This window comes from Protopterus annectens, chromosome 5.part1, assembly GCF_019279795.1.
Source record: "Protopterus annectens isolate FY-2018-M chromosome 5.part1, PAN1.0, whole genome shotgun sequence".
In the NCBI taxonomy this organism is placed as follows: domain Eukaryota; kingdom Metazoa; phylum Chordata; order Ceratodontiformes; family Protopteridae; genus Protopterus; species Protopterus annectens.
In genome coordinates this window covers 403,886,339-403,908,397 of record NC_056736.1, presented here as the reverse complement: position 1 = coordinate 403,908,397, position 22,059 = coordinate 403,886,339, and positions in this window count along the sequence as shown.

Sequence of the window (22,059 nt, the reverse complement as noted above, 5' to 3'; positions counted from 1 at the left end):
TGCTATGTTTTTCAGGAAAAGCCCCTTCAGCAGAATTAGAGACTCAGTCATTTATTTATTTTATTTTATTTATTTATTGACATTTGTTTACCAGGAAAGTCTGACTGGGCAGTGGTAAACATTTCACTGGATGCCCAGGGAGAAATGCTCCAGTAAGGACAATATTAAGACAGTCATAGACTGAAGTAACATGTGAGATGAATAAGTAATTCAATCAATTTATTATAGTTGCTATAGCAAATTAAAATAAATTAAATTTACTGACAAAGACATACAAACAGGAATAAAATAGCTGCTATAGGAAAAAAATGAAGAGAATGATTAACTGACAAAGACATTATAACACTAGAGTAGCAGGAAGCATATCAGGCATCATACCTCTCAATTATCCAGATTTTCACAGAATGTCCAGACTTTTGCCTCATATTTTTGGTCTATTCCTCATAACATTTGAATGAACCAAAGACACTAGATGCAAGGTAAAGGCTGGCAATCAAACGAAATATCCAAATCCAAGTAGAAACAGATAACCAGCTACAGCACAGCAAAATATATTGTTGTTGGATGCACAAAAACTTCCAAAGCTTCCAAATATATATATATATATATAAAACAGTTTAATTCTTCATAAAACAGATAGATTAAAAACAAAGGTAAGCACTTTTACAGCCTTTTACTACCGGCTGCTTGATCAGCTCTAACAAGTAACAAACAGAACAATGTATAAAAAGGTACAACGTTACCTCATCAAATCACACGACTTTAATAAAGGCCTTAAAAGGACCATCTAATTTAAACCTATTCCCTTGTCAGCCTATCAGCCTGCATTTCTAAAATTCACTTAGTTTCCAAACATTCAACCTTGGTTTGGTATGACCCCTCTTTAATTAAATTTAGGCAATATTAACATCAATTGGCTAACCTTCTGCTCTGACTTCCCTACCATCAGAATTAACCTATATGGCTACTGCCAACTTAATTCTTCTCCCACTTTTCTTCATAAACCCACTAAATCCAGTTCCATCATTGACTGGATTCTTATCTCTAATCCAAACCTCTATCACCACCCTGAATCCCTATCTGACTCTTTTAGCGACCATTGCCCAATACGCATCCTAAGATCCCCCCCACCTCTCTAGACCTCATAAATTTAAGAAATGCTGAAAGGTAACTAACGTCAACCATGAGACATTTAACAATTCTCTCTCAGCTATAGACTGGTCCTTCCTCTCGGTCCTTCCTCTCAGCCTACCCCTTGATTAAGCTGTTTTACAATTCACCTCTATCTTCCTTAACACACTGAACTGCCTGCCCCTCCCAGAACTCTTTGAGTCAAATCTAAATGTTCTCCTTGGTTCACCAACTTTACTCAGTCTCTTATACAAAAAAGAGATTCTGCTGGGAAACTCTAGACTAAGATCAAATCTCACACAAAGTATCAAAAATACAGGGAACTCCAGAATCTGACAAAAAAAAGCACATAAACAATGATAAAATGGACTTCTACCACACACCTCAAACTATAGAACCCAGAACCCCCAAAAGTTCTGAAATACTATCAACCAAATTCTCCACCCTGGGAATCCCTCAACTCCCAACCCCTGCCCTAATAACACACCCCAAGAAGCTGCTTCCATTTTCAATTCATACTTCATTGATACCGTCAGTAAACTCATGCAGACTTCCAACCCAACTAATCCCTCACCTCCCACTACCCCCGACACTACAAAACTCCCCCTTCTCACTAAACCCAGTTCCTACCTGCTACATTAAAAGCCTCCTTCTCAAACTTAAACCATGTTCCCCATCAACTCATAAATTGCCATCTCTCTTCCTAAAGGCCACTGCTAAATCTATAGCATATCCTGTCTCCATCCTCATAAATCACTCAACCAGAGAATCCACTGTACCTACTCTCTGGAAAAATTCCGTACCATACCTATCCACAAAGTCAGTAATTCTACAGAACTCTCTAATTATCATCCAGTTGCTTTACTTTCTCCTCTCTCTAAAATTCTTGAACTCTGTATTCATAAACAAATCTTGACCTACCTCACTCAAGAATACCTGATCATTCCTACCCAGCATGGCTTCCGCCCCCACCACAGCACCCCTACTGCTCTTATTTCCTTTAGTAACACCATCTCCCTAGCCAGAGACAATAATAAACTAGTGTCCTGTTTCTTTTTAGATCTCTCCAAATCCTTTGACACTGTCTCCCACCCCATCCTCCTCTCCAAACTTTCCCAACTCAACGTCTCCTCAGCAACTATTTCTTGGTTCAGCAGCTACCGCACAGACAGGCATCAATCCATCAAATGCTCTCTGCTCTTTCTCCCCTCAAAACAGGTACCCTCCAGACTCAATTCTAGGCTCCCTTCTTTTAAATATCTTCACTAACGAATTATACAAATCATGTCCCCAGTCATCCCTCATACAGTAAGCAGATGACTCCACAATCATCTCCATTGCTGACAACCCCTCTGATCTGCTCGCCATCACACAACAATCCTTCAACCTCACTAAAACTTGACTTACTAAAAACCAACTCATACTTAACCCCAAAAAGACAAAACGTCTTCTCTTCCTACCAAAATCCCTCTACCACCTGAAATCCTCATTTACCATCTCTTCCCTTAACAGCATCACTATCATTTTTGAAACCCACACAAAGCTCTTTGGAGCAATCATAGATGACCAACTCAAATTTGACCTCCATGTACTTCTCTACATCAAGAAAACCCACCAGAAGCTTGGCCTACCTTATAGAAACAAAAGGTTCCTCACCCCTGACTCCAGAATCTCACTAGCCCAAGCTTATCTTCTCCCCATCCTCTTCTATACTTTGCAAATCCTAATTAACTTACAATCTTCACTTCTGTCCAAATTCAAAACCACCTACAACAAATTTGCTAGATTTGCAGCTAATCAGTTTTTGAACTCACACCACTGTCATGCTCTCAGGACACTGAGCTGGCTAACGTTTCCTAAACAACTCTTATTTACTCAACTTCTCATCATCCACTCTTTCCTGAACAAGCCCTCCTCCTACCCCAGCTTCTTCTCACTTGTCTCCCCCTATAACCCCCTCAATCCCTCAGAAGCTCTGACCAATGTCTCTTACAAATTGACAAACCTAAAAAATCTTGTGGACAGAATCTGTGCAGCTATTCCCCAGCTATTCAACAGAACAAGCTTCCCATGACCCAAAGAAATATCACCCATGTCCATGAATTCAAGAAAACACTCAAGCATTACCTAAACAGCACCTGGTTTTGTCACTGCAGCCACCCTACCTGAACCTGTCCTTACTCCTCCACTACTTTCTCTATTCCTCCCTTTCTTTTCTATTCCGTATTTTCCTCCCTGCCCAAGAAATACTCTCATACTAACTTACCTTCTGTTATGACAAGACAGTCACCTACTGCTCGCCATGCTCCTTCCTCCCTTTCCTCATATCTAGCTCACTCTAACTAACCTCCTATTATGACAAGACAGTCACCCACTGCTCGCCACGCTCATTCCTCCCTTTCCTCATATCTAGCTCACTCTAACTAACCTCCTATTATGACAAGATAGTCACTTACTATCCTCCATGCTCCTTCACTTCTTAATCCTGGTAACCTGCTGCCTGCACTCCTACCCTGAAACATGGCTCTCATATTAAATTTCTACACCTCCTGTAGACTACAAATGAAAATGCTTGAAATAGTGAAGTTGTACACTGAAAACAGTCCAATCATGGTTTTGTCTGCTTTTGTTATTACCTGTCTCCTCACTTACTACACTGTATAAATGTATATATTGTATAAAAGGAGATAAATGTTTCTTTTACTGCTTGTGTTTTATGCCTTGGATAGGGCCTGTAACACTTGATCTACGGAGATGTGAGGTGCATGATGTCAAAAGGGCCTTTGGGGCGGACAAGGGGTGAAGTTTGCTCTGAACCTATCTTCTAGCAGGTTGGCAAAATCAACAAGATCAGTGTATGTGATACTGTTAAGTACTAATTCGGAACAAATCTGGGCTTTGCCACGGAGGTTCCGGATGTAACTGAAGAAGACTTTATGGTTTCCCTTTGTTATGGAGGCTAGTTTCAATTCATAATTGGCCTTGGAGGTTTTCACTAGTGATCTAATTTGCTTGTTGAGGCTAAAGAGGGAGTTTTTCCAATTTGGAATTTGTTCCCTTTTACACTTGGACAACTGTTTCTTCCTTTTGTTGTAAAGCCTGTTGATAGAGGATGTCCACCAAACAGGTTTGTGTTTCCTTGAAGAGCAGCTTTTAGTTCTATTAGGTATGGCTGAGTCCATGCAGTTGTACAGGTGCTTGTAAACTGCATTTGTGTACTGTTCAGCATAGTTGTCTGCATCCTCTGGTGGCGGGGTGTAAAGCTGCAGATACCCTCCCTTAGGAGGTTGTAGTCAGCTTTTGAGAAGTTTTTTAGCTTGATTTCGGCTGGGGGGGGGGGTTGAGTGGGATAGAAACTTTAAATGAAACAGTCCAATGATGTGATCTAACCAGGGAAAAACATGCTATGGGAGTGGTACAGCAGTCACCCATGTTGGTGAGAACCAAATCCAGAATATTATCTCCCATTGTGGGGGATGAGATGAGCTGATCTAGTGTGTTAGAACTGATGAAGTCAAGGAATCATTGAGTGCATTAGTGCAAGAATAGTTCACCCAGTCTATGGTGGGGTAGTTGAAGTCACCCTGCATCATGGAGGGGGGGTCTATATATTAGCTATAACTTGGATGGGTGTCTTGCCAACTGCCAGTTGTACCTGGAGTAGTTGCAGTGTGTCATGCTGGCAAACCAGTCTGGAGGTGTGCCTGTCCTTGATGAATATGGAGAATCCACCACCCTTAGTCTTCAAGACCTCATTTTGGGGTCAGAATGTGTGGAATGAGGTACAGCCTGGTAAGGCAGGAGTGCTCTCTGCAGCCCTGAACCAAGTTTCCGTGACCGCACAGATATCAGCATCTTCCAGTGCAAGGAGCTTCCAGTGAGTCCATTTTCAGGTTTAGGCTCCTAGCGTTAAGAAGCATTACCTTCAATTTGCTTTTTGACAGATATTTTATGTTGGAAGGTTTGTCTTTGGGACATTGCCTAAAAAAGGCAAAATGGGGGAGGCGAGAGCCTTGGCAAGGATCCAGAAACCCAGTGGTGATAGGTGAAGGCTATCTCTGGCAAAGCATTGAGGCCTGTTGACCATGTCATCCCAGACAGACAGATACTGGATCCCCTTGGAATGACAGCAGAAACTAATCCAAATGTTGAAGTCAATTATTTTTTGTTGGTATTGTGGTATCATTCTTGATGAAGGTAAGATGCTGCTTAAGGCTAGGGTCATGCCATATTTTGGTTAATTTTTGTATTGTACATTACTGTATCATGTAATTTTCTAGCTTATTTGTTCTGTGGAGCTTTTCTCATTGGACCTCCACTGAAAAAGGGCAAAAGCCCAGTCAGACTATCCTGGTCAACAAATGTCAAATAAACAATAAAAAAAAAAATAATAAATTTATACAGTTCCAACACCATAAACTTGAATTGATGTGAGTTGCCATGCTTTAATACATGTTTACTTAAAGCATTTCTACTGTCCTGTTTCTTTATCTCATACAGATGTTCACGTATCCGATCTTTCAAACATCTGTTAGTTTTGGCCACATAATAACTGTTGAAAAGTGCACAGAAAGCTAAGTAAACAAGGTCACTACTTTTGCAATCAGCATAAAAGTGAAAAGTGTCTTGTGGCGGGGTGCATATAGGTAGTGCTGCTATGTATGCAATTACAAAACTTACAGGTTTTACAAGCATATGTACCCTGTCTGCTCGACAAATTTTTCTTTTTACTAAGAGATTTATAACATAACATCTTCTTCAAAGATCTATTATTTTTATAACAGTAATGTGGTGAGTCACCCAATATATTCTTATATCTCGTATCAGACGTTAAAATATGCCAGTTTCTTTTTATCACTTCACAAACCATATCAACAACATTTGAGTACGTGATACTCATTCTCAGTTTACTTCCATTAGCAATTTCATGGAAACTTGTGGGTATTTCATCATAAGTTTGCACAGAAAAATATGGTCTCGCCTTGTTACCTCTGTGTTGAGCAACTTCATTACAGACTGTACTAATCTCATGCTCATATTATCCCCTCCTTAAAAAATCATTTCTGAGGCTCTCAAAAGATTCTTTCATGATACCATCACTAGCATTAAGATGTGCACACCTATAAAACTGCCCTTCTGTGAAAGCATTTCCCATCTGGTAGGCCAAAGTTTGCTAGTTGAATGCCCAGGTATCTGTATGCTCAGGGAGGGGATGATGCAGTTTTAGTGCCATGGTTAGGGACTAGACAGAATGGATTCTAAGCAATAGGCAGCTTTGGGGGGACAGCACATTATGGAGGTGGTCAATGGGGTCTTACAGCATTTAAAAGGCTAATTAGGATAATATCTGCCATGACAGCGTTGACCTTTCTGTTACCATATGCTTGGCAATGGTCCTCACTAGTGTGACATAATATGGGGGTTCTTTCAGCTTACCAGGTCAATGGGAAATTTGTGAAGGAATTCTTATATATTTTGAGACATTAATCTTGTTAAGCTTGTTTATAGGACAAGCAGCACTGAGATATGCCTAGTCAAAGGGACGCAGATCGATTGAAATGTTGGGAATGGATGAATTAATTTGCGTCATGGTGTTGGCTGGGTGGTCATTTGGTGGACAGCTTTAGCAGGATCTTAGAGTACAGAATGTTAGATGGAGAGATATTACATGTGCACAGAGTGTGTAGGTCAGCTGACAGAAGGAATTCATCTAGTTATATAAACAGCAAGCAAGAGGTTGTATATGGTTTGCAGCAGAGAAAGGGTGGGGTTGGATGGGTCTCCATTTAGGAGTGTGGTTAGCTGCTGTGTTTTACTCCTACAAGAAGGAAGTAGTGCCAGCCAGATGGTGGGCATTACAGTTTTGGGTCATTTTTGTATTGATTTTTGGGCATGACCAAGTGTTAGATAGAGGCAAGAATATACATGGGAGTAGCTTGATGCCAGGTGGGTTAAGGTATGGATACAGGAGGTAGATTTAATTTACTAGAGTTATATTTAGGAAGCTATGAGTGCATGGATTTTATATATACTATTATGGAGTAGGCTGAAACTGTTAGAACTGCAGAGTAAGGTTATGTTGGGCAATGGATTGAATGGATTACTTGGGAATTTGTATCTAGTTTAAGACCATTGGGAATGGTTAGTCAATGAGAAGTGCAGGTTGCGGAGAGCAGCATTATTTTAGTGCCGGTTTGTATACTGGTTCTTCATAAGTGTTTCGGTATGGTATATGAAGTTTGCAATGGGGCACTGATGTGGAAGTTAAATGGAACAATTCAAAGTATGTTTGACAGTTCTTCAGGGGTTTGTTACAGCTTTCAGTCAAGCTGGGGTGGTAAAAAGGGTAGAACACCGGGTTCAGGGGGTAAGGGGGACATACCTCTCGACTTCTTATAGCAATAAATCTAGACAAAACCATAAATAAAAGTAGGACAAAGGCCCAAAAACAATGGCAATTTTTAAATAGTGCTCTTACAAATGTAGAAAGTTGATAGAATAAAAGGTTTTGCATTAGCATGAATCTTCTGAAGGAAATGAAGTCTGAAACTCAAATGTCTGTCATTATTTTCAGACTTCAGTCTTTAATGATTTACCACTAATTTGCCAGAAAAAAACAATTTTGTGAAAAATGGAACAAAACTATGAGGCAAAATCTGAACATTCTGTGAAAATCTGTACAGTTGAGAGATATGAAGGGGGAAAGGCTGCTATATACACAACCGGGTGGGGGAAGGGAGGAACCCCCTTTCGTTGATCAAAGGAGGGCCTTCTTTTTCTCCTTCCTTCTTGCTGTAAGGATGGGGATGACTGATGGGTTATGTTGCTCCTTGGGGGGTTTTGGTTGGTATCAGCGAGCAGTATTTGCTGCTATGTTTTCGTCTGCTGATTATACTGAGGTGAGTGTTGGGTTATACTGCTCTCATTGGGCTAGGTGAGATTAGTGAGTGTAATCTAATGCTGCTAGGTTATGATATATTTGTTATACTGAGGTTAGCGGTCTCTACGCTGCCAGTGCAAGCCATTATTGTAATGGAGGTGAGCGATATCTAACTCTGACAGGTTCAAGCTATTATTATTGACTTCGAAATCATAAAATATTGGTGACTGTTAACTTTGTTATGAAATGAAAATGTTTAAATTTCATTTGGATTTCTCAATAAAATTTGGTTGCATTGTCTATGTTAGTGTGGTTACTTGTGTTTGAGCAGTGTTCACAGGCAAAGGAATTTATGTGAGCATTGTTCTAAGTAATGTAACAAGAACACATCAAATTATTTTTGTTTTTTAGATTTGCTCATTTCATTCTATATTTTAGATGCCTTAACAGTTTATTTTCATGTTGGCAAATTACTTTTGAAAATAGTGTTTAGCCAATTAGAAATACTCTGAAATGACATCCGCCCACCTATGTGCCCAGTAGCAGCAATAAAAAGCCTGATCATGGAGCCTCTAGCCATTTTTACAAAGCATAGTTTAGAGGAAGTCATTTGAAATTTGCCCTCTTCTATACAATTTATACAACTTTGGAAAAAACATATCTAGTGGTATTATTAATTTGCAAGAATGTATATCTTGTACTGTTAATGTAGAGGCACTTTATGTATTTATTACACATGAAGCAAGAACTGAGTTTATAAGAAGTCTGTGCACCCATGAGAAAAAAATCACAAGTAGTGAAATAAATAATACATGGATTTTCTGGATGTAGCCGTAAATAACAATGCATGTGTTTTTACACTCAGATTTATTACCAAGTAAGAGGTACAGTTATGAAGCAGCAGTGAAATTTCATTTTGGAATTGGGACAGTAGTTGTGCGCAGTCTTTGTGGTGATTTTTTAAAACTTGAAAGATCTGTTGGAACAATATGGTAAAACGTTACAGTGTCACTACAAGCATAATGAGGTTGGCATTTATCCATATGAAAACTGTTTTAAAAACACTAAACTAGTTTAAAACTGTCAGACAGGGTGATGTTAACAACTAGCTTGAAATGAAGGAATTTAAATGGCAAACACTGCCAGATGTAAGAGACCACAGGATATCTGATGTTATTTCAATCAATTTTATTGAACAATAGGTCACTAATTAATTAGATAGTTCACTGTGTATAGATTGTTCCATACAAGAGGTCCATCCAATGATCGAAATAAGTACCAGCATGTACAAAAGCACTCATCAATCATGAAATTGTTTGACAAAAGCAGAGCTGTTTTCAATATTTTAAAACTGATTACTTTCATTTTAGCAAAAAAATGAATTACTATAACTTTTAATATTACTGGCCCTGCTAATAATGGCAGAATTATAAAGTGCCCTGACCAGGTCAGTAAAAAAAACATCTATTTTAAGCTGCTAATAGGCAAAATGAAAGTAAACATAATATTCATGTTTAAATAAAGTTATCCATTGGAAGGCCCAGTGGATACCAAAGCCTCTAATCTTAATATTTTTTCTACGACACAAGCATGAGCCAAAGCTTGTAAATCTTCATTTATTCATCCATTCATTTTCAATATCCACTTTAGATTCATAGGTGTTTACTAGACTAATGACCACAAGGGCATTTCTAAATCCAGCCATGCATCCCAAATATATGACATGTTTTGGTACCCTTGATAAGTGTAAGCGGGGGTTTGAGAGGTGAAATATTTACAAACAGGTGCCTGGAATATGAGACATTTACAGACTGCCTGTGTCCATTAGAGATATAGGTGCCAAACCTGGGATGAATTTCCTTTTCCCTATCCAACTGTCCAAGTTACACTTAAATTGGGTTAGGGAGGAACTCTGCTTCACAGGTATGGAGACGATGTTCCAGAGAAGGGGTAGTCTCTGGGATACATACATGTCCATCCAGCAGGTCCTATTTATATCACAGGCAAGGTTTAAGTCTTTAGAATGGGTGATTCTGATCCTGTTTGTTATGCGGATATGCAGGAGATCCATCGGGGGGATGGGTCTGACAATGCCGTGTATGCCAGTCATAGATCTCCCCTCAAAAGACTGTAGGAGACAGAATACAGTGATAAGGCCTTGAGGTGGTCTGCATTGGACATATTACTTATGGCCTGTATTCTTTTACTGGAGAACCTCTGTGGACATTCCAGTTGTTGGATATGCCTGATTAGGTACATACCAAAGGGGGCATTGCACTCAATGATAGGTCTGCTGAATGTCAAATACAATAGAAAAATGACTGCCTTGGACCTAGATGCCATACCTTTGTTTATAAGTTGCACAACATAAAACAATTTCCTCGCTACTGTAGACACAGGATGGTCAAAGGCTAGATTACTGTTTATGCGTGTCTCCAAGTCCCTGACTACTGGTTCAACTCTTAGAGGTGTGTTGGCAATATGATATTTACCAGGAATGGATGACTTCCCAAAGGACACTATTATGCATTTCTTAGCATTTAGTTTTAGTCCATGGCTCTGGCACCAGTTGTTTCGCTGTGTCAGCCCTTGCTGGTGAACATTTGTGTTAGTGGGTGATTCAATGACAGTTTCTCGTTTGCAATCATCTGCAACTTTAGACAGCCAGAGGCCATTGACATTGGCCTTGAATTTAGAGAAGTAAATGCTAAAAAGGAGAGGTTCCAGGACCAATCCCTGAGTGATACTGCTTGTGACTGGCCTTTTGTAGAGGTGGACTCCCCACTTCTAACTTCCTGGGTTCTGTCTGTGAGCCAGCTGGCTATCCATCAGATAACATAAGAGTTTGTACCTAATCTCTTAAATTTGTCAACAATGCCTGAGTGGTGGATTGTGTCAAATGCCTTGGCCAGGTCAAGGTAGGCAGTGTGAACCATTTTACCCTCACCAATTGCTTTGGTGACCTTCTCAAAGATGTCCACAAGGTTAAGCAGGCATGATCATCTCTTGATAAAACCATATTTGGTTGGGTCCAGTGTCTGGAGGTTTCTTATGTCATTATAGATTATTTCCATGATAATTCTTTGCATGGCTTTGCATATGAGACTAGTGAGACTTATACGTCTGTAGTCTTCAGGGTCTGTAAATGTCCCACCTTTGTGCAAAGGGATGACTGTTGCTGTTCTCCATTCATGAGGCACAAAGCCTGTTTGTAGGCTGCAGTTAAATAACAATTCCAGAGGGCCTGATAGATCATGTTTCATGTTATTTAGAAGGCATCCTGGCATATTGTCTGGCCCAACTGATGCAGTGTTCTTGGCCTTAGACACAGCATTAAAGACCTGTTTCCTAGTGATAACAAGGGGAGTTATGTTTGATTGTATTTCCTGAGGGAAGGTTAATGGGGAGAGAGGGGTAAAGTTAAAGCTGAACTAGTCAGCCACAATGTTAGCTATATTTTCTGGCTCAGTATAGCTGGCTCCATTTACAATGAGCTCTGCACACAATTGTGTATTACCTTTGAGGTCGGAGACATAGCTAAAGAATCCCTTGTGGTTGTCCATGATCTGGAAGGCCAAATTTACTTCAAATTTTGCTTTGGTAAATTCTGTTTGTCCTCTAAGTTGTTGTTTAGTTTGACAAGAGTGCTTTTATCCTGATGGGTACTGCATCTCCTAATTTTTGCCATAATTTTCATCCTTCTGTTATACAGCCTATTGATGTTGTAATTCCACCAGGGTGGCTTATTGTTTGAGTCAGGGTTGCAGGATGTAGAGCTTTTTCCAGTAAGCAGTGGGTGTGCAGTAGGAATAACTCTAAATGGAACAAAAATCCATCATAGGTTCACATCCATTCACGTGCAGGCTAGACAAAAACCTATGGAAATCTGAACATCACCAATTAACCTGCACCCAAATCATTGAGGTATAGGTGGAAACTGGATCCCTAGCAAAAACCCCAGTAGACAAAAGGATGATATACAGACTGAGTTTAGAGGATACCTCATCCAGGAAGCAAACCAGAGAAGCAAGTTATTCAAAGTATCAATACCCCATGCAAACATAAAAATATGGCAAGTCAGACTGGAGTATCAAATATATAGAAACATGAGAGCAGTCAGGCAGGCAAAATGTTCTTACAATATAGAAGATGTACTGAGATAGCAATGTCTAGACATGGTGGCCAAGGATTAAGACACAACAAAAACAACAATAGGAGAATTCAGTTCTCTAAATTAAGGTTATAAATGTGTATGTGTATCAGCAAAAGCTGAAATGCTACAAAGAGTAATTTATTTATTTTTATTTTATTTATTTTACATTTGTTAACCGGGAGAGTCCGACTGGTTTACAGAAGAAGTACTTACTTAAAGAAGTTTACAATACTATAAAAATATGAGGATTATTTTAGGGTGTGATAGAAACTTAAAATACAATGTGTTTTTCTTTCTTATTTCAGACTGTTAACACGTGTAAAGCTATGTTAAAGCTCTGTGAAATCTGCAATGTGTATGTTTTCTATAAAAAAGGAGATGAAAGGAAAGAAAATGTATGAAACGTAATTAAGATGTAATGAGTAACTTTCTGCAGTTACAGGAAGGACTTAATTGCTTGCATAAAATGATGTCATAAAATAGCTTTAGCAAAGCCATAGTTAGAACATCTGGTGCTCTTGAACAATCCCCAAGCTGATTCTCCCCCTTCATCAAAAAGTTCAAGATAAAAAAGTCTTCCTGAAAATGACAACAAACAATTGTCTTCCTTCAAAAAGAATAACATGCTGAGCAGTAGCCACATTAATTTAAGAAATTGTGATATCACCCAACTTCTTAAACAAGTGCTGGTATTGCACTTGCACCCCATCAATAAATAGTGATTAAGCACCCTTACAGCTTGCACCTGAGGCAGCCACCATCTTTCCTCACTCTAGTTATAGGTTTGATCTTGATTCAGGAAGCAAATGGACCATAAAAATACAATTAGAACACCCCTCAGAGAGATAGCTAACCAGAGCTAGGAAAGTAGTAATTAGTATGAAAATTGATTATTTTGTGAAGCTGGAGGAATGGAAGAACCTACTTTTCGATGTGTGATAGATATTTCTGTGGGTAAAAAATAATAAGTTAGAATATGTATTTAGAGCTGAAACCAGTGTTTGTCAGTCAGTTTTGCCTGGAAGGTCTTTGTATCCATATTGATGCAAGCATCTGCACTCTACCTTGTATGATATTTTAGTACTTATCATAGCTAAGGGTTCAATGCTGATTATATGTGTGCAACTGTTTTGACATATGCATATTTAGTCTGTATCAGCAGTGTCTTTTATCATATGTGTAACGCTTTTACTTATTCATTTATATCATTTTTATCTCTGGTATTTAATCTGTATCAGCACTGACATTATTATTGTCTATGTAAATATTTCATTTATTCCTTTATAATATTTTGTGGCTGGTATTTGTTTATTATTTTATTATTTATAATCTGAAGAGAGGGTATTATTTAACACTGTAGGTTGCAAAGTTGTGGTATACACCACCAACTGTTCAGATCACTCATCATTTTATTATGTTGTGTTTATTATTATTTTATTTGTCTATTAATACAAACAAGAAAAGGGTGACTGGAATGTGGGTCTTTAGCCTAAAAATCTACAGTTGTGATTGAACTACTTGGCCAAGACTATGAAAACTGTGGGTTAATGGAGAATTTTATTAATATTCCATGTAAATTTGTGTGTGTGTGTGTGTGTGTGTGTGTGTGTGTGTGTGTGTGTGTGTGTGTGTGTGTGAGCATGTTTGTGTGAAAGAAATTTGTTTGAAAGGCAACTGCCATGGGTAGGGGCACTGTAAGACATTGGGGTCACAGAAAGAGTGGAGAGAAAGAGGCCTTGGGTGCTATACTAAACATTCAACTTTGTAAGTGGTTAGTATGTTTTCCTAGTCTACATTAGCCTTGTCATCAGATATTGATTCATAGTTATGGGATTCAAACCCCATCAGTGCCAGACTGGATATCACACAGGTTAAGTAATATTTTCACAAAGTAAGAAAAAGTATGAAAATTTAAACTACAACTGGTTTGCCAGAGAATTGTATAAATAGTGCATTATTGTTTTAATAGCAGGTTATTTGGTGAAAATAGCGTAGCATGCTGTACCCTACTTGAAAGAGTGAAAAAAATCATATAAAAAAGTGAAACATACACACTCTGATCTGGGATCTTGTGGTATTATTCCTAGTCAAGTGAATACAGATATAATTCTGAGTTGATACAATGGTTGTCATAAAGAACAGCTATATACTGCAATTATAGTGATATATGGTAACCGTGGTATGCAACTGTGAATTAAAACAACCACATTCACTGTATACTTCACAGCATTTAGGTAATCAGATGTAATTAAAGACAGCAATGAGGCTTAATAGGGACAGAAATAATGAATGAAACGAGATGATAAGGGATGCAGACATAATGAGGGTGTATTTGTGGTAGCAGAGTAAAGGACAGGAAAACCAGTTGCAGGAATGAAGAACTGAGAGCAGGAGAATGAAGGTGGCATACCAGAAGAGCGCCTACAAGAAGCAGCCATTCTCATGTGAGACTATCTCCACACCTGACTATATATACAAGAAGGATCCTTGTGTCTATAGTCAGCGCCTGATGAGTAGAACAAGACATCCCCTGCCCAAGAGCTTATATTATTTGAGATTGTTAAAAATGTGCTATCACTTAGAGGAGAAGAATGTAAATAACCTGCTTTCCCTTTAGAATTTGCAAACAATGAAGCATTTAGAAGGTCTCTTGTACCTTCTGAGCCAAAGTAGATGTTTGTCCTGAGGTCCGCCCTGTTAGAAGGAGTAACTTCTATCGCAAGTACTCAAGATCAGAGCAGAGATCTAGCAGGTGACTGAAGTGAAAGCTGAAGGCTTCCTCAGTTTGGAAGGAAGGGTGTTGCTTACACAGAATCTGGAGTGAGAAGCAAAACAATAAAATCACTGCATATGAGTACAGAAAGACAAAGGTGTACTACACACACATGGGTTATAAAAACAGAGACTATGTTCTCCCCCTGAAGGAGTGAAGTGTTGGAGTTTTGTATTTCAAAAACAGCATCTTGCACACATTGACCATAAGCACAAGAACTGTTTGGACCTTAGTTAGGACTGACTATTCCTGATTGCATGGAGGGAGGAGATATTTTGATGTGATAGGGTTTTAAAGCCAGAACATGGAGGATCTTGCAGTTGCAGACACCTTGTCTGCAAGGTAATAAATGTATGAACTGTATTCATTGCTCCTACTACTCCTGACTATGCAGAATGAGAGAACTTTCCTGGTTTGATGAAATTGAGTTTTGCATTCGTAAAAGGGCACCTTTCAATAATCAGTCTGTTGCCAATACAGGCTTGACAGCATACGCTAGCAGTAATACTTTGTTCAGTGGAGTTTTACAGCTAAGAAGGACACCACTAAGTTATTGGCTACAAGTCAAAAACTTTTTGAACCTGTTAGGAGTCCACTGGATTGAGAGTGCTACTATCCTAGCTGGTTCTTTTAAAATGCTAAGACAAATACTGCTATCTCCTAATGCAAAGTGTGTAAAAGAAACATAAGTCCAGGGAGGCATATAGCACTCATCCTTTAACCTCCAGAATCAGAGACAAATCCAGAAATAATCACAGACAACCAGGGACACTTTTTAAAATATTAGTATTAGCCTGAGAAATTAATTAGATATTAAAATATGATTTAACATGCATTTTTGAAGTAAAAAAAAAACTGTATAACTAATTATTGTCATTGTCTGCCCAGTAACCCACTGATGTTTCTCCCAAAATTGATAGGTTTAGGATGGATTAGGAGAGACAGACCAAAATTATGAGCCAAAATCAGGGACATCCTTGAAAGTGAGGAAGAAGCCTGGAAGGCAAGAGCTATATTTGTAAGCTAATGCCTAATGACAGAGATGGAAGTCATGCGATACATATTCCATGTAGAACGACAGCCTGAATAAACACATCTTAGAAGCCAAAGACACATTCACAATTTCTGCATTATTTACAGAGCACACAGCAGTATAAACCTTGGCTCTAGATGATTATTACTGTTAAAGTAACACCCTGACCCCATGTGCAAAAATGGGAAAGGGGTTGTGGATGGATGGATGATAAATGTTACTTCTCAAAAACATAACACATCCCTTGCATCTTATGTCCTTCATTTCACCTTACAGCAGCAGGCAGCTTTATGATATTCTGAATCCATCATCTATTCCATTAAGATATAAAAGAACTGTGTAGGTTGGTTAAGTTCTACCCCCCCCCCCAACACCCAGTTAATCCACTGGTCATCAACTAGAATACTTCCTGAGTAACACAGACACAGTAAGTATCTGATACTGACTTTACTCAACTAACATAAAAATATAGAAAATCCCAACATAACCTTTGTAGTTGTTTTCTCTGTCTTTCAGTCCAACTTACACCAGCTGCCAGCTTTCTAAGATCAGTTTTGTACACTTCACTGGGGATGTTTGCCTCCTCTAATTTGCCCCTCCCTCATTTGCCAGCACAGCTGGTCCCACCTATGTATAAAGGTGGAGAGAACAGACGATGTATAAATGTGGACAGAGCAGAGGATGGGTTATGCTGTGACCTGGGCAACATGTGAAACCTCCTTCAATACCAGGCATAAGCCTGCATTGTTCCATTATTTCGGAATAGAATTGGTTGAGAAGCCACATGTTGCATATAATGAATTGCTGTTATGGTGGGAAGGAGTCAGGAAGCCCAGGCTTGTACCAAAGTGTAAATAGGGGTTGATGCGCTATCTTGAGTATTAAGTTGCATGCCAGGTTATTAACTATTATCAACTGACTACAATGGCTTTAGAGAACAATCGAAGAAGGCTGAAGACTGGACTGTAGAGTTAAATATATGGCTTATGAAAGAGACTAATTTGGTCAGGGAAGAAGCAAGCTGACTTGGATCTTAGTATTTATCATGCAGGCATACAGTCGGGTTACATTAGTCAGTGCAGGAGTAGCGCAGCACATTGATAACAACTGTGGCTGGATGAAAAGTGAAGTGCTTTCCTGAATTACAAACATTCTGATGGCTGGTAACTGGCAACATGGTATTACGTCCAAGAATCAACAGACTGAGGGCATCATTGCTCCACTATAACAGAGAAACTGAGGCCTTAGACAAATTTTATACTGCCTTGGTTTGGGTAAAGCATGACCTGAACCTAAGGTGGACAATGCATGGATAGCTTTAAACCTGACTATTTCCTGACTCTTCAAACAAACTAGCAAGAGTTTTAAATAAGATTCTCACCATGGCCATGAAATGTGCCAGTCCCTTTCAGAGTAAGAGAGAGAAAATAGAGAAAAAAACAGAAAATGAAGAAACTTAAATGATCTTCACAGGGAATTTATGAGGGACATGCACTGCTGACTGACTTTGCCTCTACCATTTTCGAGAAGGAATAGTGCCCTGAACATGAATTCTCTGTTTAAGTCAATTTATACTCTTTAAATGACTCCTTTATTCTTAGAATCATGCGGGTTTGCTCCTTTGTACAGATTATTGAAACATTTTTTGAGGGGAAAATACACCAAGAATTATTTTTTGAGGGAAAATGCATCAAGAATTGCTTCCATGTTGGGATATTGGAAAAAAAACTGGTAGAGTATGGGTTTCCAATAAAAAAGTGTATTTTATCTGTAATCTGGTTGTCACCCTAGTTAAGCTGTACACAGATTAATCAGAAGGAGCTTACTCATCTGTATGATGGAAAATTGAAAAGGCAAGATAACCAGAGGCTGGGTTATAGTTAGAGCTGAAATAGATTTATATCCAGGAACTTGGACGGGGCAAAGTTTTATAGGCACCCTGATGAGCTATTTAGTAGGAGACCCAAGATTATCTGAAAACTGCCCTGAGTTGTATGAATCTGTCTACCTTATGCATAGAAATGGATGCAGTTATTGGTCAAAGAGAGTGACAGAAGGGAATATACATATACAGCGAGAATGAGGCACAATGAGATGGCCTCCTAAATAAGGGGTATTTCTCAGTCTTGTTCTGCAATGGTGCAAGTTCAGTTCTGTGTCATAAATGTTGGTGGGGGGATGTCTGTAATACTGAAGTTGTAACTAAATAATTTTGAATATCTTTTACTGATCTTTAAAACCCTAGGCAATGGTCCATTTAAAGAATCCTTTGTCTCAGTATGTTATCCACACCACTAGGGGAGGAGCCTCCAAACAGTCCCTGACTTAATCTCCTCATTTCACATGCCAGAAATACTTACCTTGGTAGTAGCTTAATATATAGCAATGTCTGGATAGTTCTTGGTTTGTTGTTCAGTGTGTTTTTAACTGTTGTATTACTGAAGAAAATTGAATAATGCTTGTTAAAAAAATCAAGGAAAAATATAGTATCTAATAGTTTTCAATTGACAATCTTGTGGTGTCATGAAACAACGTTAAGAGCAAATCATGTTTCTTGATTCTGCCCCCTTGTGTCTTCTCAATGCATACAATGTTTCTTTGGCCTTAATTGTCCTGCTCATTAGTACCCGGTCATATCCTTGCTAATTTTATTTTCATTTGTTAACCGAGCCAGTGCACTAATCCTTTTGGACCATTTTCTGACCCTGCCTGGCAGCATGCACTTTATGAAATTCTACAAAAATATAACAAAAACTAATTTCAGAAACCTGTAATTCAATCAAATTAATGTTATAGAACCATTTGCATGCAAAAATTATTTACATCATGGCAAACATTTATAACAATTTTAATCACATGCACTAGATACACTATTGCACAAAAGTAGACAATGTGACTATTCTTCTAATAAAATCAAGACAAGTTAAAATTCAAGTTTTCATGGCAATTTATTCTTCAAAGGCAGCAGGCACTGCATTTGTAGACAAAACATTGAACTGCAAAGTTGCTTGCCAGCAGTAACCTCTGCATTAGTAATAATTCTCTTTAATGTGGAATTATTCAGATGAGTTCTACTTCTGCAGAGACTGTGCATATTGACAGCATATGTTATCAGGTGGTTAATATTTCTTACGCTCTCCTACTCATCTATTTAAACTGTGCTACACATGGCTGGATCTTATGGTATGTTACTAGTAAACGTTATACAATTTCATGTAGTTCATCCAAAGTAACCAATAAAGTACATGTAGTTAATTCTTCATAACAATAAAGGATTAACACAGTCAACAAAGTGGTTATAACTGCTGGTGGGGGGCCCTCTGTGGATGAAAGTACCTTATGCTCTCATCTGGTCATTATCAAACAGTCTTTAATTTGGTTTTGCAGGATTTGTGTGTGTGTGTGTGTGTGTGTGTGTGTGTGTGTGTGTGTGTGTGTGTGTGTGTGTGTGTGTGTGTGTGTGTGTGTGTGAATTAAGTTGGAATACTTTGGCTGTTACGTGTTTCGTGTGAAACAAATTTGAAATATGTGACTTTGGATGTTATTATTATTATTATTATTATTATTATTATTATTATTATTATTTGACAAAGACATCTAAGAAGGATGTAGTCAATAATATAGATATAATTACTGGGTTGAGGGAAGTGTCTGTAGATATAAATATACATATAATCCAGCACTGGCCAGATGCATTTTCAATGAATGTCAATTTCAATGGAAGAGAGGTTTACTGTTGCTAAGTCTGTTTTCAATGGGAGTCTGTTTTATTTAACAAATGGCCATCAGTGTTTGTGCTGTAAAACTTGAAAGAAAGGTTTTAAATCAGATATCTCTCATCATTGTAAAAGTAAAGAAGAATATAGTACACACACTGACAGGTTTGAGCAGTGTTTGTAGTAACTGGGGAGACACAGCGCAGTAATGAGACACTGGACTGACTGCAGGGGAGGGGTGCCTGGTCCATTAACTTGTCTAGGGCCCCATTTAACCATGATCCAGCTATTAGTGCAGTAGAAAAAGTTCTCTATTGTTAAGTAATATGGGAACATTGTATTATTTGCCTTTGCAATTTAAACTGCTGAATTCAAATACATTTTCTATAGGTGCTAACATATATTTTAAATTACAGACGGAGATCTGGATATCTGGTACTTCTATGGGATAACAACAGAATGAAAAGGTGAGTGCCTAAGCAGGGATGTGAGAAGGGATAATTATAAAGGGGGCCAGTATATAGTGCTGGCCTTACAGAAAAGCAAGGGTGTAGGTTGAGGGAGGGAGGGAGTCTGAGTTGGGGGGCATAAGACATGACAAAAATGTGGTAAATGTCATCACTGAATATTTAAAATCATTTGGATGAAGTACTTTGAAGATGTAAACAAAGGCAGAGGACATTGTTTAGGCTGGGTTCCCAGGTACAAAACAGACAGAGAACCTTTATTTAGGGTGGGTTCCCATACACAAAACAGGCAAAGACTGTTGTTTAGGCTGGGTTCCTAGGCACAAAATGTTTGCAGTGAGCTGCTTAAAAGAATTTTTTTTTCAACAAGCTGCAAAGCTAACTGAGAATAGCAGAGCCTCACCCAGTTTATGTGCTGAAATGGTGCCTGCATTTGACTTTGTCGTGTGGTCTGTGCAACAATGGGGCACTAGAAGGGATGAATTGAAAATTGTAGTATGTCAGCCTATTCTAAGAAGATAGACAATTAGGGAGCTTAGAAGGGCTTATGCCCATTGTTGAAAAGAGAGCCATTTATTCTCAGCATTGAACAATAATGTTCTAGATGGGGAGCATACTGTGGTGAGGTGACATAATGCTGGAGGTAGTCTGTTCAGAGTTGAGAATGCCTTACAGGTCGTTGTTATTAGTGGCACACTATACTGAAGATGTGCAAGCAGTATGGTTTTATTATCTCTGATCTACTCTCTGGTTCTAGGAAATGTAACACCTTCGGGCCCAAAAGAGTAGTTTGCTGATTGCCAACTTTGTTTTGTCTGTGTGATGCTAGAAGTTAAGTTTTTAATTAAGGCAGATGGCAAGATATCTAAAAATGTTGGTTGCCACTTGGAGGTTCTGAGTTGTTATCCAGTTTTACAACTTTCTGAAACACACACACACCCATATATATATATATATATATATATATATATATATATATATATATATATATATATATATATATATATATATATATATATATATATATATATATATATATATATATATTGTTGTATACTGAAAAAAAAGTTGCTTTTGTTTTTCTTGATTTAAGTATGAGTTGCATATTGTCTAACTTTGTGAGATCTTGCTCAAGTTTCATTTTAATGGCTGAGGGTGAGGAGCCAGATCAATAAGTCACCAAACAATTTTCATAGAGGATTATTGGGAATTTCAGATGGTTAATAGGTAGTTTGTTTACAAGTAATGAAAACAGGAGAGGATCCAAAATTGAACCTTGAGGAGCATCATTACTGATGGAGGAGGTATCTGGCATAGATGAGCAAATTTTGACATAGAAGCATCTGTCTGAGTGAAACTCCTTGAACCAGAAGACTCCCTTCTTGCTAATCCCTGACTCTAATAAGTACATTAACAAGCAGGGAATAGCTGGCCATGTTGTCAGCATTGGTAAGATCTACAGTAACAGAGTCCATAAGGTTTCTAAGAATGTCATCTCTCAGCATCCAGACAGCTGTAATTGTGTTTCTTCCATTCCAGAAGATATGTCAGTGCCTGTACAAATGAGTATGGGTGGTATTTATTGTCATTACGTTATTTGCTCTGTATATGAATGAACGCAGCAAAGCTGCAGTTTACAGAAGCCATTTACCCTAATGTGCAATGGCTGTGAATAAGCATTAGCATATGAAAAGTCATATTAAGATGTAAAGGAGAATTTATGTAAAATGGTGTATACTAATGAAGCATTCTCTCATCTATTTGCAATTTATAGTGAAATTCTCCTGCTTTTCTATGCCATTCATGGATACATTATATAAAGAGGAGTCTAGACTATGCTATCTACTTTGCAGTCCACAAAGATGCTGCCACTTGCTGCTAGTCTTGCTATTTCTCATTGTGATCT